The sequence below is a fragment of the Oncorhynchus mykiss genome, unplaced genomic scaffold (genome assembly GCF_013265735.2).
Source record: "Oncorhynchus mykiss isolate Arlee unplaced genomic scaffold, USDA_OmykA_1.1 un_scaffold_401, whole genome shotgun sequence".
Taxonomy (NCBI): Eukaryota; Metazoa; Chordata; class Actinopteri; order Salmoniformes; family Salmonidae; genus Oncorhynchus; species Oncorhynchus mykiss.
In genome coordinates, this window is record NW_023493848.1 from 1 (window position 1) to 18,372 (window position 18,372).

At 43.0% G+C, this 18,372-nt stretch overlaps 21 non-coding genes across 21 annotated transcripts; all 21 read left to right on the top strand.

Moving 5' to 3' along the window:
* Positions 1–128: 128 nt before the first annotated feature.
* Positions 129–210, top strand: trnal-aag. The gene has a single exon. It is a non-coding gene; the product is annotated as a tRNA-Leu (tRNA).
* Positions 211–946: 736 nt separating this feature from the next.
* On the top strand, positions 947–1,028 carry trnal-aag. Its single transcript has one exon. It is a non-coding gene; the product is annotated as a tRNA-Leu (tRNA).
* Positions 1,029–1,763: 735 nt separating this feature from the next.
* trnal-aag lies at positions 1,764–1,845 on the top strand. The gene has a single exon. It is a non-coding gene; the product is annotated as a tRNA-Leu (tRNA).
* Positions 1,846–2,583: 738 nt separating this feature from the next.
* On the top strand, positions 2,584–2,665 carry trnal-uag. Its single transcript has one exon. It is a non-coding gene; the product is annotated as a tRNA-Leu (tRNA).
* Positions 2,666–3,407: 742 nt separating this feature from the next.
* On the top strand, positions 3,408–3,489 carry trnal-aag. The gene has a single exon. It is a non-coding gene; the product is annotated as a tRNA-Leu (tRNA).
* A 737-nt stretch (positions 3,490–4,226) lies between these two features.
* Positions 4,227–4,308, top strand: trnal-uag. The gene has a single exon. It is a non-coding gene; the product is annotated as a tRNA-Leu (tRNA).
* Positions 4,309–5,044: 736 nt separating this feature from the next.
* trnal-uag lies at positions 5,045–5,126 on the top strand. Its single transcript has one exon. It is a non-coding gene; the product is annotated as a tRNA-Leu (tRNA).
* A 743-nt stretch (positions 5,127–5,869) lies between these two features.
* Positions 5,870–5,951, top strand: trnal-aag. The gene has a single exon. It is a non-coding gene; the product is annotated as a tRNA-Leu (tRNA).
* Positions 5,952–6,628: 677 nt separating this feature from the next.
* trnal-uag lies at positions 6,629–6,719 on the top strand. The gene has a single exon. It is a non-coding gene; the product is annotated as a tRNA-Leu (tRNA).
* A 730-nt stretch (positions 6,720–7,449) lies between these two features.
* On the top strand, positions 7,450–7,531 carry trnal-aag. Its single transcript has one exon. It is a non-coding gene; the product is annotated as a tRNA-Leu (tRNA).
* Positions 7,532–8,258: 727 nt separating this feature from the next.
* trnal-uag lies at positions 8,259–8,340 on the top strand. The gene has a single exon. It is a non-coding gene; the product is annotated as a tRNA-Leu (tRNA).
* A 728-nt stretch (positions 8,341–9,068) lies between these two features.
* trnal-uag lies at positions 9,069–9,150 on the top strand. Its single transcript has one exon. It is a non-coding gene; the product is annotated as a tRNA-Leu (tRNA).
* Positions 9,151–9,885: 735 nt separating this feature from the next.
* trnal-uag lies at positions 9,886–9,967 on the top strand. Its single transcript has one exon. It is a non-coding gene; the product is annotated as a tRNA-Leu (tRNA).
* A 735-nt stretch (positions 9,968–10,702) lies between these two features.
* trnal-uag lies at positions 10,703–10,784 on the top strand. The gene has a single exon. It is a non-coding gene; the product is annotated as a tRNA-Leu (tRNA).
* Positions 10,785–11,521: 737 nt separating this feature from the next.
* On the top strand, positions 11,522–11,603 carry trnal-aag. Its single transcript has one exon. It is a non-coding gene; the product is annotated as a tRNA-Leu (tRNA).
* Positions 11,604–12,341: 738 nt separating this feature from the next.
* Positions 12,342–12,423, top strand: trnal-uag. Its single transcript has one exon. It is a non-coding gene; the product is annotated as a tRNA-Leu (tRNA).
* Positions 12,424–13,978: 1,555 nt separating this feature from the next.
* trnal-aag lies at positions 13,979–14,060 on the top strand. The gene has a single exon. It is a non-coding gene; the product is annotated as a tRNA-Leu (tRNA).
* A 736-nt stretch (positions 14,061–14,796) lies between these two features.
* trnal-aag lies at positions 14,797–14,878 on the top strand. Its single transcript has one exon. It is a non-coding gene; the product is annotated as a tRNA-Leu (tRNA).
* A 737-nt stretch (positions 14,879–15,615) lies between these two features.
* Positions 15,616–15,697, top strand: trnal-uag. Its single transcript has one exon. It is a non-coding gene; the product is annotated as a tRNA-Leu (tRNA).
* A 1,465-nt stretch (positions 15,698–17,162) lies between these two features.
* Positions 17,163–17,244, top strand: trnal-aag. Its single transcript has one exon. It is a non-coding gene; the product is annotated as a tRNA-Leu (tRNA).
* Positions 17,245–17,898: 654 nt separating this feature from the next.
* On the top strand, positions 17,899–17,980 carry trnal-aag. The gene has a single exon. It is a non-coding gene; the product is annotated as a tRNA-Leu (tRNA).
* The last annotated feature ends 392 nt before the right edge of the window (positions 17,981–18,372 follow it).

The window sequence follows — 18,372 nt, forward strand, 5'->3', positions numbered from 1 at the left end:
AAGGACGCAAGAGCAACATGAGATACATAAAGATTTTAAAGAAGAAAATGAAAAAGAAGACTAAAATTCAAGGAAGTACAGACGCTCTAGGTAACTGACAAGAAAGTGTGGAAATCTTGCCAGAGCTGGGTAGTGTGTCCGAGCGGTCTAAGGCGCTGGATTAAGGCTCCAGTCTCTAAGGAGGCGTGGGTTCAAATCCCACCACTGCCATCTTTATTGAGTTTTTTTGCGCAAGCTATCACATGTTCTGCTTTATTTCAGCGTTTTTACTTTCATGCAGGGCCATGCAAGGGAGAAAAGAAGCAATGTTGTGTGTCACGGATGGGGTTCCAACTCAATAGTGTAGTCCATCGCCTTAACCAACCAGCCACCAAGTCCTGTGCCCCGCGGTGGCAGTTGCACCTCCTACCGGTGCTTCTTCACGTCAAATCCTTGATTGGTAAAAAGGAAAGTTGTGATGGTCTGTGCGACGACCAAGCAGTCCATTTTAACAGTGGGAACTGTGGCCGAGCTGTCCAGAGAACTGGATTTAAGGACCCAGTCTTTCGGAGGTGTAGGTTCAAAGTCCACCACTGCAACTTTTTCTCAAAAGAAAACTGTAATGTAATTTCAAACAAGGCCACCAAGGACACCGGACAAATAAAGGGAATCCAGCCTTTACCCTAATTCCCACGTCTGTTATTGCAATTATCTGCCGTGTTTTTCTAATTCAATCTGCTTCAGACATAAAATCAGAAACTAATTCTAAGTTTATACGATGGAAGAAAGAGCAACATCAGATAAATTAAGATTTTTAAAAAGAGATTCAAAAAAAGATGAAGGACGCAAGAGCAACATGAGATACATAAAGATTTTAAAGAAGAAAATGAAAAAGAAGACTAAAATACAAGGAAGTACAGACGCTCTAGGTAACTGACGAGAAAGTGTAAATATTTTGCCAGAGCTGGGTAGTGTGGCTGAGCGGTCTAAGGCGCTGGATTAAGGCTCCAGTCTCTAAGGAGGCGTGGGTTCAAATCCCACCACTGCCATCTTTGTGGAGTTTTTTTGCGCAAGCTATCACATTTTCTGCTTTGTTTCTGGGTTTTTACTTTCATGTCGCCCATGCAAGGGAGAAAAGAAGCAATGTTGTGTGTCACGGATGGGGTTCCAACTCAATAGTGTAGTCCATCGCCTTAACCAACCAGCCACCAAGTCCTGTGCCCCCGCGGTGGCAGTTGCACCTCCTACCGGTGGTTCTTCACGTCAAATCCTTGATTGGAAAAAAGGAAAGTTGTGATGGTCTGTGCGACGACCAAGCAGTCCATTTTAACAGTGGGAACTGTGGCCGAGCTGTCCAGAGAACTGGATTTAAGGACCCAGTCTTTCGGAGGTGTAGGTTCAAAGTCCACCTCTGCAACTTTTTCTCAACAGAAAACTGTAATGTAATTTCAAACAAGGCCACCAAGGACACCGGAAAATAAAGGGAATCCAGCCTTTACCCTAATTCCCACGTCTGTTATTGCAATTATCTGCCGTGTTTTTCTAATTCAATCTGCTTCAGACATAAAAGCAGAAACTAATTCTAAGTTTATACGATGGAAGAAAGAGCAACATCAGATAAATTAAGATTTGTAAAAAGATAATCAAAAAAAGATGAAGGACGCAAGAGCAACATGAGATACATAAAGATTTTAAAGAAGAAAATGAAAAAGAAGACTAAAATTCAAGGAAGTACAGACGCTCTAGGTAACTGACAAGAAAGTGTGGAAATCTTGCCAGAGCTGGGTAGTGTGGCCGAGCGGTCTAAGGCGCTGGATTAAGGCTCCAGTCTCTAAGGAGGCGTGGGTTCAAAGCCCACCACTGCCATCTTTATTGAGTTTTTTTTGCGCAAGCTATCACATGTTCTGCTTTGTTTCAGGGTTTTTACTTTCATGCAGGGCCATGCAAGGGAGAAAAGAAGCAATGTTGTGTGTCACGGATGGGGTTCCAACTCAATAGTGTAGTCCATCGCCTTAACCAACCAGCCACCAAGTCCTGTGCCCCCGCGGTGGCAGTTGCACCTCCTACCGGTGCTTCTTCACGTCAAATCCTTGATTGGAAAAAAGGAAAGTTGTGATGGTCTGTGCGACGACCAAGCAGTCCATTTTAACAGTGGGAATTGTGGCCGAGCTGTCCAGAGAACTGGATTTAAGGACCCAGTCTTTCGGAGGTGTAGGTTCAAAGTCCACCTCTGCAACTTTTTCTCAACAGAAAACTGTAATGTAATTTCAAACAAGGCCACCAAGGACACCGGACAAATAAAGGGAATCCAGCCTTTACCCTAATTCCCACGTCTGTTATTGCAATTATCTGCCGTGTTTTTCTAATTCAATCTGCTTCAGACATAGAAGCAGAAACGAATTCTAAGTTTATACGATGGAAGAAAGAGCAACATCAGATAAATTACGATTTTTAAAAAGAGAATCAAAAAAAGATGAAGGACGCAAGAGCAACATGAGATACATAAAGATTTTAAAGAAGAAAATGAAAAAGAAGACTAAAATTCAAGGAAGTACAGACACTCTAGGTAACTGACAAGAAAGTGTGGAAATCTTGCCAGAGCTGGGTAGTGTGGCCGAGTGGTTTAAGGCGCTGGATTTAGGCTCCAGTCTCTAAGGAGGCGTGGGTTCAAATCCCACCACTGCCATCTTTATTGAGTTTGTTTGCGCAAGCTATCACATGTTCTGCTTTATTTCAGCGTTTTTACTTTCATGCAGGGCCATGCAAGGGAGAAAAGAAGCAATGTTGTGTGTCACGGGTGGGGTTCCAACTCAATAGTGTAGTCCATCGCCTTAACCAACCAGCCACCAAATCCTGTGCCCCCGCGGTGGAAGTTGCACCTCCTACCGGTGGTTCTTCACGTCAAATCCTTGATTGGAAAAAAGGAAAGTTGTGATGGTCTGTGCAAAGACCCAGCAGTCCGTTTTAACAGTTGGTACTGTGACCGAGCTGTCCAGAGAACTGGATTTAAGGACCCAGTCTTTCGGAGGTGTCGGTTCAAAGTCCACCACTGCAACTTTTTCTCAACAGAAAACAGAAAACTGTAATGTAATTTCAAACAAGGCCACCAAGGACACCGGAAAATAAAGGGAATCCAGCCTTTACCCTAATTCCACGTCTGTTATTGCAATTATCTGCCGTGTTTTTCTAATTCAATCTGCTTCAGACATAAAAGCAGAAACTAATTCTAAGTTTATACGATGGAAGAAAGAGCAACATCAGATAAATTAAGATTTTTAAAAAGAGAATCAAAAAAAGATGAAGGACGCAAGAGCAACATGAGATACATAAAGATTTTAAAGAAGAAAATGAAAAAGAAGACTAAAATACAAAGAAGTACAGACGCTCTAGGTAACTGACGAGAAAGTGTAAATATTTTGCCAGAGCTGGGTAGTGTGGCCGAGCGGTCTAAGGCGCTGGATTAAGGCTCCAGTCTCTAAGGAGGCGTGGGTTCAAATCCCACCACTGCCATCTTTATTGAGTTTTTTTGCGCAAGCTATCACATTTTCTGCTTTGTTTCTGGGTTTTTACTTTCATGTCGCCCATGCAAGGGAGAAAAGAAGCAATGTTGTGTGTCACGGATGGGGTTCCAACTCAATAGTGTAGTCCATCACCTTAACCAATCAGCCACCAAGTCCTGTGCTCTCGCTGTGGCAGTTGCACCTCCTACCGGGGGTTGTTCACGTCAAATCCTTGATTGGAAAAAAAGGAAAGTTGTGATGGTCTGTGCAACGACCTAGCAGTCCATTTTAACAGTTGGTACTGTGACCGTGCTGTCCAGAGAACTGGATTTAAGGACCCAGTCTTTCGGAGGTGTAGGTTCAAAGTCCACCTCTGCAACTTTTTCTCAACAGAAAACTGTAATGTAATTTCAAACAAGGCCACCAAGGACACCGGACAAATAAAGGGAATCCAGCCTTTACCCTAATTCCCACGTCTGTTATTGCAATTATCTGCCGTGTTTTTCTAATTCAATCTGCTTCAGACATAGAAGCAGAAACGAATTCTAAGTTTATACGATGGAAGAAAGAGCAACATCAGATAAATTAAGATTTTTAAAAAGAGAATCAAAAAAAGATGAAGGACGCAAGAGCAACATGAGATACATAAAGATTTTAAAGAAGAAAATGAAAAAGAAGACTAAAATTCAAGGAAGTACAGACACTCTAGGTAACTGACAAGAAAGTGTGGAAATCTTGCCAGAGCTGGGTAGTGTGGCCGAGCGGTCTAAGGCGCTGGATTTAGGCTCCAGTCTCTAAGGAGGCGTGGGTTCAAATCCCACCACTGCCATCTTTATTGAGTTTTTTTGCGCAAGCTATCACATTTTCTGCTTTGTTTCTGGGTTTTTACTTTCATGTCGCCCATGCAAGGGAGAAAAGAAGCAATGTTGTGTGTCACGGATGGGGTTCCAACTCATTAGTGTAGTCCATCACCTTAACCAATTAGCCACCAAGTCCTGTGCTCTCGCTGTGGCAGTTGCACCTCCTACCGGGGGTTGTTCACGTCAAATCCTTGATTGGAAAAAAGGAAAGTTGTGATGGTCTGTGCGACGACCAAGCAGTCAATTTTAACAGTGGAAACTGTGGCCGAGCTGTCCAGAGAACTGGATTTAAGGACCCAGTCTTTCGGAGGTGTAGGTTCAAAGTCCACCTCTGCAACTTTTTCTCAACAGAAAACTGTAATGTAATTTCAAACAAGGCCACCAAGGACACCGGACAAATAAAGGGAATCCAGCCTTTACCCTAATTCCCACGTCTGTTATTGCAATTATCTGCCGTGTTTTTCTAATTCAATCTGCTTCAGACATAGAAGCAGAAACAAATTCTAAGTTTATACGATGGAAGAAAGAGCAACATCAGATAAATTAAGATTTTTAAAAAGAGAATCAAAAAAAGATGAAGGACGCAAGAGCAACATGAGATACATAAAGATTTTAAAGAAGAAAATGAAAAAGAAGACTAAAATTCAAGGAAGTACAGACACTCTAGGTAACTGACAAGAAAGTGTGGAAATCTTGCCAGAGCTGGGTAGTGTGGCCGAGCGGTCTAAGGCGCTGGATTTAGGCTCCAGTCTCTAAGGAGGCGTGGGTTCAAATCCCACCACTGCCATCTTTATTGAGTTTGTTTGCGCAAGCTATCACATGTTCTGCTTTATTTCAGCGTTTTTACTTTCATGCAGGGCCATGCAAGGGAGAAAAGAAGCAATGTTGTGTGTCACGGGTGGGGTTCCAACTCAATAGTGTAGTCCATCGCCTTAACCAACCAGCCACCAAATCCTGTGCCCCCGCGGTGGAAGTTGCACCTCCTACCGGTGGTTCTTCACGTCAAATCCTTGATTGGAAAAAAGGAAAGTTGTGATGGTCTGTGCAACGACCCAGCAGTCCGTTTTAACAGTTGGTACTGTGACCGAGCTGTCCAGAGAACTGGATTTAAGGACCCAGTCTTTCGGAGGTGTCGGTTCAAAGTCCACCACTGCAACTTTTTCTCAACAGAAAACAGAAAACTGTAATGTAATTTCAAACAAGGCCACCAAGGACACCGGAAAATAAAGGGAATCCAGCCTTTACCCTAATTCCCACGTCTGTTATTGCAATTATCTGCCGTGTTTTTCTAATTCAATCTGCTTCAGACATAAAAGCAGAAACTAATTCTAAGTTTATACGATGGAAGAAAGAGCAACATCAGATAAATTAAGATTTTTAAAAAGATAATCAAAAAAAGATGAAGGACGCAAGAGCAACATGAGATACATAAAGATTTTAAAGAAGAAAATGAAAAAGAAGACTAAAATACAAGGAAGTACAGACGCTCTAGGTAACTGACGAGAAAGTGTAAATATTTTGCCAGAGCTGGGTAGTGTGGCCGAGCGGTCTAAGGCGCTGGATTAAGGCTCCAGTCTCTAAGGAGGCGTGGGTTCAAATCCCACCACTGCCATCTTTATTGAGTTTTTTTGCGCAAGCTATCACATTTTCTGCTTTGTTTCTGGGTTTTTACTTTCATGTCGCCCATGCAAGGGAGAAAAGAAGCAATGTTGTGTGTCACGGATGGGGTTCCAACTCAATAGTGTAGTCCATCACCTTAACCAATCAGCCACCAAGTCCTGTGCTCTCGCTGTGGCAGTTGCACCTCCTACCGGGGGTTGTTCACGTCAAATCCTTGATTGGAAAAAAAAGGAAAGTTGTGATGGTCTGTGCAACGACCTAGCAGTCCATTTTAACAGTGGGTACTGTGGCCAAGCTGTCCAGAGAACTGTATTTAAGGATCCAGTCTTTCAGAGGTGTAGGTTCAAAGTCCACCGCTTTAACTTTTTCTCAACAGAAAACTGTAATGTAATTTCAAGCAAGGCCACCAAGGACACCGGACAAATAAAGGGAATCCAGCCTTTACCCTAATTCCCACCTCTGTTTTTGAAATTATCTGCTGTGTTTTTCAGATTCAATCTGCTTCAGACATAAAAGCAGAAACTAATTTTCAGTGTACACAATGGAAGAAAGAGCAACATGAGATACATAAAGATTTTAAAGAAGAAAATGAAAAAGAAGACTAAAATACAAGGGAGTGCAGACGCTCTAGGTAACTGACGAGAAAGTGTGGAAATCTTGCCGGAGCTGGGTAGTGTGGCCGAGCGGTCTAAGGCGCTGGATTTAGACTCCAGTCTCTAAGGAGGCGTGGGAGGCGTGGGTTCAAATCCCACCACTGCCATTGAGTTTGTTTGCGCAAGCTATCACATGTTCTGCTTTATTTCAGCGTTTTTACTTTCATGTAGGGCCATGCAAGGGAGAAAAGAAGCAATGTTGTGTGTCACGGATGGGCTTCCAACTCGATAGTGTAGTCCATCGCCTTAACCAACCAACCACCAAGTCCTGTGCCGCCGCGGTGGCAGTTGCACCTCCTACCGGTGGTTGTTCACGTCAAATCCTTGATTGGAAAAAAGGAAAGTTGTGATGGTCTGTGGGACGACCCAGCAATCCATTTTAACAGTTGGTACTGTGGCCGAGCTGTCCAGAGAACTGGATTTAAGGACCCAGTCTTTCAGAGGTGTCGGTTCAAAGTCCACCGCTGCAACTTTTTCTCAACAGAAAACTGTAATGTAATTTCAAACAAGGCCACCAAGGACACCGGACAAATAAAGGGAATCCAGCCTTTACCCTAATTCCCACGTCTGTTATTGCAATTATCTGCCGTGTTTTTCTAATTCAATCTGCTTCAGACATAAAAGCAGAAACTAATTCTAAGTTTATACGATAGAAGAAAGAGCAACATCAGATAAATTAAGATTTTTAAAAAGAGAATCAAAAAAAGATGAAGGACGCAAGAGCAACATGAGATACATAAAGATTTTAAAGAAGAAAATGAAAAATAAGACTAAAATACAAGGGAGTGCAGACGCTCTAGGTAACTGACGAGAAAGTGTGGAAACTTGCCAGAGCTGGGTAGTGTGGCCGAGCGTTCTAAGGCGCTGGATTAAGGCTCCAGTCTCTAAGGAGGCGTGGGTTCAAATCCCACCACTGACATCTTTATTGAGTTTGTTTGCGCAAGCTATCACATGTTCTGCTTTATTTCAGCGTTTTTACTTTCATGTAAGGGAGAAAAAAATCTATGCTGTGTGTCACGGATGGGGTTCCAACTCAATAGTGTAGTCCATCGCCTTAACCAACCAGCCACCAAGTCCTGTGCCCCCGCGGTGGCAGTTGCACCTCCTACCGGTGGTTGTTCACGTTAAATCCTTGATTGGAAAAAAGGAAAGTTGTGATGGTCTGTGCGACGACCAAGCAGTCCATTTTAACAGTTGGTACTGTGGGCGAGCTGTCCAGAGAACTGGATTTAAGGACCCAGTCTTTCAGAGGTGTCGGTTCAAAGTCCACCACTACAACTTTTTCTCAACAGAAAACTGTAATGTAATTTCAAACAAGGCCACCAAGGACACCGGACAAATAAAGGGAATCCAGCCTTTACCCTCATTCCCACGTCTATTATTGCAATTATCTGCCGTGTTTTTCTAATTCAATCTGCTTCAGACATAAAAGCAGAAACTAATTCTAAGTTTATACGATGAAAGAAAGAGCAACATCAGATAAATTAAGATTTTTAGAAAGAGAATCAAAAAAAGATGAAGGACGCAAGAGCAACATGAGATACATAAAGATTTTAAAGAAGAAAATGAAAAAGAAGACTAAAATACAAGGGAGTGCAGACGCTCTAGGTAACTGACGAGAAAGTGGGGAAATCTTGCCAGAGCTGGGTAGTGTGGCCGAGTGGTCTAAGGCGCTGGATTTAGGCTCCAGTCTCTAAGGAGGCATGGGTTCAAATCCCACCACTGCCATCTTTATTGAGTTTGTTTGCGCAAGCTATCACATGTTCTGCTTTATTTCAGCGTTTTTACTTTCATGTAGGGCCATGCAAGGGAGAAAAGAAGCAATGTTGTGTGTCACGGATGGGGTTCCAACTCAATAGTGTAGTCCATCGCCTTAACCAACCAGCCACCAAGTCCTGTGCCCCCGCGGTGGCAGTTGCACCTCCTACCGGTGGTTTATCATGTCAAAGCCTTGATTGGAAACAAGGAAACTTGGGCTGGGCTGTGCGATGACCCAGCAGTCCATTTTAACAGTGGCCGAGCTGTCCAGAGAACTGGATTTAAGGACCCAGTCTTTCGGAGGTGTGTGTTCAAAGTCCACCACTTCAACTTTTTCTCAACAGAAAACTGTAATGTAATTTCAAACAAGGCCACCAAGGACACCGGACAAATAAAGGGAATCCAGCCTTTACCCTAATTCCCACATCTGTTTTTGCAATTAACTGCCGTGTTTTTCTAATTCAGTCTGCTTCAGACATAAAAGCAGAAACAAATTCTAAGTTTATACGATAGAAGAAAGAGCAACATCAGATAAATTAAGATTTTTAAAAAGAGAATCAAAAAAAGATGAAGGACGCAAGAGCAACATGAGATACATAAAGATTTTAAAGAAGAAAATGAAAAAGAAGACTAAAATACAAGGAAGAGCAGACGCTCTCGGTAACTGACGAGAAAGTGTGAATATTTTACCAGAGCTGGGTAGTGTGGCCGAGTGGTCAAAGGCGCTGGATTTAGGCTCCAGTCTCTAAGGAGGCGTGGGTTCAAATCCCACCACTGCCATCTTTATTGAGTTTGTTTGCGCAAGCTATCACATGTTCTGCTTTATTTCAGCGTTTTTACTTTCATGCAGGGCCATGCAAGGGAGAAAAGAAGCAATGTTGTGTGTCACGGATGGGGTTCCAACTCAATAGTGTAGTCCGTCGCCTTAACCAACCAGCCACCAAGTCCTGTGCTCTCACGGTGGCAGTTGCACCTCCTACCGGTGGTTGTTCATGTCAAAACCTTGATTGGAAAAAAGGAAAGTTGTGATGGTCTGTGGGACGACCCAGCAGTCCATTTTAACAGTGGGAACTGTGGTCGAGCTGTCCAGAGAACTGGATTTAAGGACCCAGTCTTTCGGAGGTGTCGGTTCAAAGTCCACCACCGCAACTTTTTCTCAACAGAAAACTGTAATGTAATTTCAAACAAGGCCACCAAGGACACCGGAAAATAAAGGGAATCCAGCCTTTACCCTAATTCCCACGTCTGTTATTGCAATTATCTGCCGTGTTTTTCTAATTCAATCTTCTTCAGACATAAAAGCAGAAACTAATTCTAAGTTTATCCGATGGAAGAAAGAGCAACATCAGATAAATTAAGATTTTTAAAAAGAGAATCAAAAAAGATGAAGGACGCAAGAGCAACATGAGATACATAAAGATTTTAAAGAAGAAAATGAAAAAGAAGACTAAAATACAAGGGAGTGCAGACGCTCTAGGTAACTGACGAGAAAGTGTGGAAATCTTGCCAGAGCTGGGTAGTGTGGCCGAGCGGTCTAAGGCGCTGGATTTAGGCTCCAGTCTCTAAGGAGGCGTGGGTTCAAATCCCACCACTGCCATCTTTATTGAGTTTGTTTGCGCAAGCTATCACATGTTCTGCTTTATTTCAGCGTTTTTACTTTCATGCAGGGCCATGCAAGGATGAAAAGAAGCAATGTTGTGTGTCACGGATGGGGTTCCAACTCAATAGTGTAGTCCATCACCTTAACCAACCAGCCTCCAAGACCTGTGCCCCCGCGGTGGCAGTTGCACCTCCTACCGATGGTTGTCCACGTCAAATCCTTGATTGGAAAACGGAAAGTTGTGATGGTCTGTGCGATGACCAAGCAGTCCATTTTAACAGTGGGTACTGTGGTCGAGTTGTCCAGAGAACTGGATTTAAGGACCCAGTCTTTCGGAGGTGTCGGTTCAAAGTCCACCGCTGCAAATTTTTCTCAACAGAAAACTGTAATGTAATTTCAAACAAGGCCACCAAGGACACCAGAAAATAAAGGGAATCCAGCCTTTACCCTAATTCCCACGTCTGTTATTGCAATTATCTGCCGTGTTTTTCTAATTCAATCTGCTTCAGACATAAAAGCAGAAACTAATTCTAAGTTTATACGATGGAAGAAAGAGCAACATCAGATAAATTAAGATTTTTAAAAAGAGAATAAAAAAAAGATAAAGGACGCAAGAGCAACATGAGATACATAAAGATTTTAAAGAAGAAAATGAAAAAGAAGACTAAAATACAAGGAAGAGCAGACGCTCTCGGTAACTGACGAGAAAGTGTGAATATTTTGCCAGAGCTGGGTAGTGTGGCCGAGTGGTCAAAGGCGCTGGATTTAGGCTCCAGTCTCTAAGGAGGCGTGGGTTCAAATCCCACCACTGCCATCTTTATTGAGTTTGTTTGCGCAAGCTATCACATGTTCTGCTTTATTTCAGCGTTTTTACTTTCATGCAGGGCCATGCAAGGGAGAAAAGAAGCAATGTTGTGTGTCACAGATGGGGTTCCAACTCAATAGTGTAGTCCGTCACCTTAACCAACCAGCCACCAAGTCCTGTGCTCTCACGGTGGCAGTTGCACCTCCTACCGGTGGTTGTTCATGTCAAATCCTTGATTGGAAAAAAGGAAAGTTGTGATGGTCTGTGGGACGACCCAGCTGTCCATTTTAACAGTTGGTACTGTGGGCGAGCTGTCCAGAGAACTGGATTTAAGGACCCAGTCTTTCAGAGTTGTTGGTTCAAAGTCCACCACTGCAACTTTTTCTCAACAGAAAACTGTAATGTAATTTCAAACAAGGCCACCAAGGACACCGGACAAATAAAGGGAATCCAGCCTTTACCCTAATTCCCACGTCTGTTATTGCAATTATCTGCCGTGTTTTTCTAATTCAATCTGCTTCAGACATAAAAGCAGAAACTAATTCTAAGTTTATACGATGGAAGAAAGAGCAACATCAGATAAATTAAGATTTTTAAAAAGATAATCAAAAAAAGATGAAGGACGCAAGAGCAACATGAGATACATAAAGATTTTAAAGAAGAAAATGAAAAAGAAGACTAAAATACAAGGAAGTACAGACGCTCTAGGTAACTGACGAGAAAGTGTAAATATTTTGCCAGAGCTGGGTAGTGTGGCCGAGCGGTCTAAGGCGCTGGATTAAGGCTCCAGTCTCTAAGGAGGCGTGGGTTCAAATCCCACCACTGCCATCTTTATTGAGTTTTTTTGCGCAAGCTATCACATTTTCTGCTTTGTTTCTGGGTTTTTACTTTCATGTCGCCCATGCAAGGGAGAAAAGAAGCAATGTTGTGTGTCACGGATGGGGTTCCAACTCAATAGTGTAGTCCATCACCTTAACCAATCAGCCACCAAGTCCTGTGCTCTCGCTGTGGCAGTTGCACCTCCTACCGGGGGTTGTTCACGTCAAATCCTTGATTGGAAAAAAAAGGAAAGTTGTGATGGTCTGTGCAACGACCTAGCAGTCCATTTTAACAGTTGGTACTGTGACCGTGCTGTCCAGAGAACTGGATTTAAGGACCCAGTCTTTCGGAGGTGTAGGTTCAAAGTCCACCTCTGCAACTTTCTCTCAACAGAAAACTGTAATGTAATTTCAAACAAGGCCACCAAGGACACCGGACAAATAAAGGGAATCCTTCCTTTACCCTAATTCCCACGTCTGTAATTGCAATTATCTGCCGTGTTTTTCTAATTCAAACTGCTTCAGACGAAAAAGCAGAAACTAATTCTAAGTTTATACGATGGAAGAAAGAGCAACATCAGATAAATTAAGATTTTTAAAAAGAGAATCAAAAAAAGATGAAGGACGCAAGAGCAACATGAGATACATAAAGATTTTAAAGAAGAAAATGAAAAAGAAGACTAAAATACAAGGGAGTGCAGACGCTCTAGGTAACTGAAGAGAAAGTGGTGAAATCTTGCCAGAGTTGGGTAGTGTGGCCGAGCGGTCTAAGGCGCTGGATTTAGGCTCCAGTCTCTAAGTAGGTGTGGGTTCAAATCCCACCGCTGCCATCTTTATTGAGTTTGTTTGCACAAGCTATCACATGTTCTGCTTTATTTCAGCGTTTTTACTTTCATGCAGGGCCATGCAAGGGAGAAAAGAAGCAATGTTGTGTGTCACGGATGGGGTTCCAACTCAATAGTGTAGTCCATCGCCTTAACCAACCAGCCACCAAGTCCTGTGCCCCCGCGGTGGCAGTTGCACCTCCTACCGGTGGTTCTTCACGTCAAATCCTTGATTGGAAAAAAGGAAAGTTGTGATGGTCTGTGCAACGACCCAGCAGTCCATTTTAACAGTGGGTACTGTGGCCGAGCTGTCCAGAGAACTGGAGATAAGGATCCAGTCTTTCAGAGGTGTGGGTTCAAAGTCCACCGCTTTAACTTTTTCTCAACAGAAAACTGTAATGTAATTTCAAACAAGGCCACCAAGGACACCGGAAAATAAAGGGAATCCAGCCTTTACCCTCATTCCCAGGTCTGTAATTGCAATTATCTGCCGTGTTTTTCTAATTCAATCTGCTTCAGACATAAAAGCAGCAACTAATTCTAAGTTTATACGATGGAAGAAAGAGCAACATCAGATAAATTAAGATTTTTAAAAAGATAATCAAAAAAAGATGAAGGACGCAAGAGCAACATGAGATACATAAAGATTTTAAAGAAGAAAATGAAAAAGAAGACTGAAATACAAGGGAGTGCAGACGCTCTAGGTAACTGACGAGAAAGTGTGAATATTTTGCCACAGCTGGGTAGTGTGGCCGAGCGGTCTAAGGCGCTGGATTAAGGCTCCTGTCTCTAAGGGGGCGTGGGTTCAAATTCCACAACTGCCATCTTTATTGAGTTTGTTTGCGCAAGCTAACACATGTTCTGCTTTATTTCAGAGTTTTTACTTTCATGCAGGGCCATGCAAGGGAGAAAATAAGCAATGTTGTGTGTCACGGATGGGGATCCGACTCAATAGTGTAGTCCATCGCCTTAACCAACCAGCCACCAAGTCCTGTGCCCCCGCAGTGGCAGTTGCACCTCCTACCGGTGGTTGTTCACGTCAAATCCTTGATTGGAAAAAAGGAAAGTTGTGATGGTCTGTGCGACGACCAAGCAGTCCATTTTAACAGTTGGTACTGTGGCCGAGCTGTCCAGAGAACTGGATTTAAGGACCCAGTCTTTCGGAGGTGTCGGTTCAAAGTCCACCGCTGCAACTTTTTCTCAACAGAAAACTGTAATGTAATTTCAAACAAGGCCACCAAGGACACCGGACAAATAAAGGGAATCCAGCCTTTACCCTAATTCCCACGTCTGTTATTGCAATTATCTGCCATGTTTTTCTAATTCAATCTGCTTCAGATATAAAAGCAGAAACTAATTCTCAGTTTATACGATGAAAGAAAGAGCAACATCAGATAAATTAACATTTTTAGAAAGAGAATCAAAAAAAGATGAAGGACGCAAGAACAACATGAGATACATAAAGATTTTAAAGAAGAAAATGAAAAAGAAGACTGAAATACAAGGGAGTGCAGACGCTCTAGGTAACTGACGAGAAAGTGTGAATATTTTTCTACAGCTGGGTAGTGTGGCCGAGCGGTCTAAGGCGCTGGATTAAGGCTCCAGTCTCTAAGGAGGCGTGGGTTCAAATCCCACCACTTCTATCTTTATTGAGTTTGTTTGCGCAAGCTATCACATGTTCTGCTTTATTTCAGAGTTTTTACTTTCATGCAGGGCCATGCAAGGGAGAAAATAAGCAATGTTGTGTGTCACGGATGGGGATCCGACTCAATAGTGTAGTCCATTGCCTTAACCAACCAGCCACCAAGTCCTGTGCCCCCGCAGTGGCAGTTGCACCTCCTACCGGTGGTTGTTCACGTCAAATCCTTGATTGGAAAAAAGGAAAGTTGTGATGGTCTGTGCGACGAACAAGCAGTCCATTTTAACAGTGGGTACTGTGGCCGAGCTGTCCAGAGAACTGGATTTAAGGACCCAGTCTTTCGGAGGTGTCGGTTCAAAGTCCACCGCTGCAAGTTTTTCTCAACAGAAAACTGTAATTTAATTTCAAACAAGGCCAGCAAGGACACCGGAAAATAAAGGGAATCCAGCCTTTACCCTAATTCCCACGTCTGTTATTGCTATTATCTGCCGTGTTTTTCTAATTCAATCTGCTTCAGACATAAAAGCAGAAACTAATTCTAAGTTTATACGATGGAAGAAAGAGCAACATCAGATAAATTAAGATTTTTAGAAAGAGAATCAAAAAAAGATGAAGGACGCAAGAGCAACATGAGATACATAAAGATTTTAAAGAAGAAAATGAAAAAGAAGACTAAAATACAAGGAAGTGCAGACGCTCTAGGTAACTGACGAGAAAGTTTGGAAATCTTGCCAGAGCTGGGTAGTGTGGCCGAGCGGTCTAAGGCGCTGGATTAAGGCTCCAGTCTCTAAGGAGGCGTGGGTTCAAATCCCACCACTGCCATCTTTATTGAGTTTGTTTGCGCAAGCTATCACATGTTCTGCTTTATTTCAGTGTTTTTAATTTCATGCAGGGCCATGCAAGGGAGAAAAGAAGCAATGTTGTGTGTCACGGATGGGGTTCCAACTCAATAGTGTAGTCCATCGCCTTAACCAACCAGCCACCAAGTCCTGTGCCCCCGCGGTGGCAGTTGCACCTCCTACAGGTGGTTCTTCACGTCAAATCCTTGATTGGAAAAAAGGAAAGTTGTGATGGTCTGTGCGACGACCAAGCAGTCCATTTTAACAGTGGGAACTGTGGCCGAGCTGTCCAGAGAACTGGATTTAAGGACCCAGTCTTTCGGAGGTGTAGGTTCAAAGTCCACCTCTGCAACTTTTTCTCAACAGAAAACTGTAATGTAATTTCAAACAAGGCCACCAAGGACACCGGACAAATAAAGGGAATCCAGCCTTTACCCTAATTCCCACGTCTGTTATTGCAATTATCTGCCATGTTTTTCTAATTCAATCTGCTTCAGACATAAAAGCCGAAACGAATTCTAAGTTTATACGATGAAAGAAAGAGCAACATCAGATAAATTAAGATTTTTAGAAAGAGAATCAAAAAAAGATGAAGGACGCAAGAGCAACATGAGATACATAAAGATTTTAAAGAAGAAAATGAAAAAGAAGACTAAAATACAAGGGAGTGCAGATGCTCTAGGTAACTGACGAGAAAGTGTGGCAATCTTGCCAGAGCTGGGTAGTGTGGCCGAGCGGTCTAAGGCGCTGGATTTAGGCTCCAGTCTCTAAGGAGGCGTGGGTTCAAATCCCACCGCTGCCATCTTTATTGAGTTTGTTTGTGCAAGCTATTACATGTTCTGCTTTATTTCAGCGTTTTTACTTTCATGCAGGGCCATGCAAGGGAGAAAAGAAGCAATGTTGTGTGTCACGGATGGGGTTCCAACTCAATAGTGTAGTCCATCGCCTTAACCAACCAGCCACCAAGTCCTGTGCTCCCGCGGTGGCAGTTGCACCTCCTACTGGTGGTTGTTCATGTCAAATCCTTGATTGGAAAAAAGTAAAGTTGTGATGGTCTGTGCGATGACCAAGCAGTCTATTTTAACAGTGGGAACTGTGGCCGAGCTGGGCAGAGAACTGGATTGAAAGGACCCAGTCTTTCGGAGGTGTGGGTTCAAAGTCCACCACTGCAACTTTTTCTCAACAGAAAACTGTAATGTAATTTCAAACAAGGCCACCAAGGACACCGGACAAATAAAGGGAATCCAGCCTTTACCCTCATTCCCACGTCTATTATCTGCCGTGTTTTTCTAATTCAATCTGCTTCAGACATAAAAGCAGAAACTAATTCTAAGTTTATACGATGGAAGAAAGAGCAACATCAGATAAATTAAGATTTTTAAAAAGAGAATCAAAAAAAGATGAAGGACGCAAGAGCAACATGAGATACATAAAGATTTTAAAGAAGAAAATGAAAAAGAAGACTAAAATACAAGGAAGTGCAGACGCTCTAGGTAACTGAAGAGAAAGTGTGAAAGTTTTTCCAGAGCTGGATAGTGTGGCAGAGCGGTCTAAGGCGCAGGATTAAGGCTCCAGTCTCTAAGGAGGCGTGGGTTCAAATCCCACCACTGCCATCTTCATTGAGTTTGTTAGTTTGTCACGGATGGGGTTCCAACTCAATAGTGTAGTCCATCGCCTTAACCAACCAGCCACCAAGTCCTGTGCCCCCACGGTGGCAGTTGCACCTCCTACCGGTGGTTGTTCACGTCAAATCCTTGATTGGAAAAAAGTAAAGTTGTGATGGTCTGTGCGACGATCAAGCAGTCCATTTTAACAGTGGGAACTGTGGCCGAGCTGTCCAGAGAACTGGATTTAAGGACCCAGTCTTTCGGAGGTGTCGGTTCAAAGTCCACCACTGCAACTTTTTCTCAACAGAAAACTGTAATGTCATTTCAAACTAGGCCACCAAGGACACCGGAAAATAAAGGGAATCCAGCCTTTACCCTAATTCCCACGTCTGTTATTGCAATTATCTGCAGTGTTTTTCTAATTAAATCTGCTTCAGACATAAAAGCAGAAACTAATTCTAAGTTTATACGATGGAAGAAAGAGCAACATCAGATAAATTAAGATTTTTAAAAAGAGAATCAAAAAAAGATGAAGGACGCAAGAACAACATGAGATACATAAAGATTTTAAAGAAGAAAATGAAAAAGAAGACTAAAATACAAGGAAGTGCAGACGCTCTAGGTAACTGAAGAGAAAGTGTGAGTATTTTGCCAGAGCTGGGTAGTGTGGCCGAGCGGTCTAAGGCGCTGGATTAAGGCTCCAGTCTCTAAGGAGGCGTGGGTTCAAATCCCACCACTGCCATCTTTATTGAGTTTGTTTGTTTGTCACGGATGGGGTTCCAACTCAATAGTGTAGTCCATCGCCTTAACCAACCAGCCACCAAGTCCTGTGCCCCCACGGTGGCAGTTGTACCTCCTACCGGTGGTTGTTCACGTCAAATCCTTGATTGGAAAAAAGGAAAGTTGTGATGGTCTGTGCGACGATCAAGCAGTCCATTTTAACAGTGGGAACTGTGGCCGAGCTGTCCAGAGAACTGGATTTAAGGACCCAGTCTTTCGGAGGTGTCGGTTCAAAGTCCACCACTGCAACTTTTTCTCAACAGAAAACTGTAATGTAATTTCAAACTAGGCCACCAAGGACACCGGAAAATAAAGGGAATCCAGCCTTTACCCTAATTCCCACGTCTGTTATTGCAATTATCTGCCGTGTTTTTCTAATTCAATCTGCTTCAGACATAAAAGCAGAAACTAATTCTAAGTTTATACGATGGAAGAAAGAGCAACATCAGATAAATTAAGATTTTTAAAAAGAGAATCAAAAAAAGATGAAGGACGCAAGAACAACATGAGATACATAAAGATTTTAAAGAAGAAAATGAAAAAGAAGACTAAAATACAAGGAAGTGCAGACGCTCTAGGTAACTGAAGAGAAAGTGTGAGTATTTTGCCAGAGCTGGGTAGTGTGGCCGAGCGGTCTAAGGCGCTGGATTAAGGCTCCAGTCTCTAAGGAGGCGTGGGTTCAAATCCCACCACTGCCATCTTTATTGAGTTTGTTTGCGCAAGCTATCACATGTTCTGCTTTATTTCAGTGTTTTTAATTTCATGCAGGGCCATGCAAGGGAGAAAAGAAGCAATGTTGTGTGTCACGGATGGGGTTCCAACTCAATAGTGTAGTCCATCGCCTTAACCAACCAGCCACCAAGTCCTGTGCCCCCGCGGTGGCAGTTGCACCTCCTACAGGTGGTTCTTCACGTCAAATCCTTGATTGGAAAAAAGGAAAGTTGTGATGGTCTGTGCGACGACCAAGCAGTCCATTTTAACAGTGGGAACTGTGGCCGAGCTGTCCAGAGAACTGGATTTAAGGACCCAGTCTTTCGGAGGTGTAGGTTCAAAGTCCACCTCTGCAACTTTTTCTCAACAGAAAACTGTA